Source organism: Sardina pilchardus, chromosome 8 (assembly GCF_963854185.1).
Source record: "Sardina pilchardus chromosome 8, fSarPil1.1, whole genome shotgun sequence".
In the NCBI taxonomy this organism is placed as follows: Eukaryota; Metazoa; Chordata; class Actinopteri; order Clupeiformes; family Clupeidae; genus Sardina; species Sardina pilchardus.
In genome coordinates, this window is record NC_085001.1 from 16,932,199 (window position 1) to 16,934,698 (window position 2,500).

The 2,500-nt window shown below is 39.7% G+C and overlaps 1 non-coding gene across 1 annotated transcript; it reads right to left on the reverse strand.

Moving 5' to 3' along the window:
* Positions 1-1,443: 1,443 nt before the first annotated feature.
* Positions 1,444-1,515, reverse strand: trnap-ugg (transfer RNA proline (anticodon UGG)). Its single transcript has one exon. It is a non-coding gene; the product is annotated as a tRNA-Pro (tRNA).
* Positions 1,516-2,500: the final 985 nt, after the last annotated feature.

Genomic DNA, 2,500 nt, shown 5'->3' on the forward strand with positions numbered 1-2,500 from the left:
TCCTCCTCCTGTAGTCATGGAGATAATAAACAACAACACAGTTCTGAACTCTCGGTCGGCTGAATGGCGCTAAGCGCTGTGAACACCGGCGTCGACATGAGTGCAGCACACTCTGTTTTCGACATTCAATTAGCCATTCCATTGTTTTCAATACAACTCTGCACACCGACATTGCACATTGCTGCCACCACCATGTAAATTATGATTAAGTTCTACTTTTGTTAGCGCCGCTCCATAAAATCCATTGTCCGTCCAGTGTTTGCCAGTTAAACATTTCAGCACTGATGTGTGTGGTAAGTGACCAGTGCACTCTGGGTTTGCTGGGGTCGGCTCCGCCGTCATGGAATTAAAATATCACCGAAGCACTTCAAGTTTAAGCTTGAAGGCCTATAATCTACGCGCTAAACATTGTTTATCCTATACACTCCTACTCTGTTACATGTGAACTGAACATAGTTAATGCAGACATGGACTAGGCCTATAGGCTTTTTTTGTTATGCAACTCATTGAAATGTGTTGTAGGCCTAGGCTATAGTTACTTTGCACATGCACTTGTGCATATTTCTCCATATGAAAAGTTCCTTATTTTCAACCGAAGATAATGAATGAGGGCTATATGGAGTATGTTTTGTTTGTTATGCCCTTTATGATGTGTGTAGCCTACAGTACATATTATACATGCAGTTCTGCTGTAGCATTTATGTCAGTTTAAATCAGCTTTATTTCTGAAGAATATGTTGTGTTATCGCAGACCTGCTGCACATCTTTTGAAATGTGATTAACTGTATCGTTTGACAGCCCTATAACCTACCTATACTGTAAAAAAGTGCTTCCATACACCACACAGACACACACACACGCATGCGTTCATACACACACATACACACACACACACACACACACACACACACACACACACACACACACACACACACCCACACACACACACACACAGACATACAGTATGCGCAGGCTCATTCAGGATTAGAATGAGGAAGCTCTTCGACCCAAAGCAAGAATCCTAACTTTGGACCGATGACTCACTTTTGGTCACATAACAGAAGGAAAGACACAAAATCTCAACTGGATGCGAACGCTTCACTATGTGGCTTAAATAAAGTGGATAAGAAGCACAGACAGACATTTTGCAGTCAAAGTGGGATTTGAACTCGGAATTCACATATCCTCGTCAAGTCAAGTCAAGTCTTCACAAGTGTTTGAGCGCAATAAACAAAAGAATGACCTAAGGCCAAAAGAAAAAAAAGAAAAGGGCTGCAAAACTCCTAGGCACACCTTTTGACCATCAAGACATGTTACTACAGTATCTCAGGTTTCTATGTATTTATGGCATACTTCATGAGGCTCTGCTGCCACGTAAACTTTCAGAAAAGCTGCTATTTGCATGCCGTATGGCTGAGGCAGAGCAGAGCTGAAGCAAACAGAGGGCTCGTCCGGGATTTGAACCCGGGACCTCTCGCACCCAAAGCGAGAATCATACCCCTAGACCAACGAGCCACACTGCTCTAGTGCTCAAGTCAGGATTTTGAGTGTCACACATGGCAATCGTAAGTGAAGTGAAGTCAAGTTTATTTATAGCGCATTTCATACACAGTGGTCATTCAATGTGCTTTACATAGGCAAAAACCAAACAGTAATAGCAGATTAAAGCATAGATAGGCAAAGACTAAGACTAAAAATAAAGATAAAAAATAAAATAAAAATAAAAATAAAAATTTTAATTAAAAAAGTCAAAAAAGAATAATTAACAAGAAAACATTAAAGACTTAAGGTGGAATAATAAAGAGACGGAGACAAATCTGTTCTAAACAGATAGACTTTGCCAGAGTCTAATTCTGCAAACCAGTTTGTTGAAGTTGTACAGTAAGTGCAGACAGGAAAGGCAACTGTGCTGGTATATACATTTACATGCATATACAGTACATACATGTTTTAGTTCATGGAGCTCTGCTGCCAACTTTCCGAAAAGCTGCCATATACATGCTAAATGGCAGAGGGGCAATTCCATATCAGTTGGAACAGGTCCGACACCATGGTCCTCAGTTTTTCCTGATTTTTGGTCCAAATGTTCCTCCATGTCTCATTAGAAGAAAACCAAAATTTTAGCTGGGTATCTTGTTTAGTTTCTGAGATATGGCTCTTCAAATGTGGTTAGACGCGTCCTAAAAAAAGGCTGAAAATTCTGGATTTAATGAGCACCACTTTTTTTTAAACCCCTCTCCTCTCTTAAGGCTACCATATTATTTTCTAAAAATTTGAACACTGGGGCAGTACCCTGTGTTGTTGTCCAAAATCATAAAGGAATTACAGTCCTTCCCACCATTGGAGACTTATTCATCGAAACAAACCCATATTTGTTTTGAAAGCAATGAAAAAAAAAAACTGTTTTTGTTCTCTTATGGTCATGAATGGCTAGCACTCACAGTTTTAAAACTCTACATATATATAGTCCATGAGTAAGAGAACATGTTGACAAAAAATT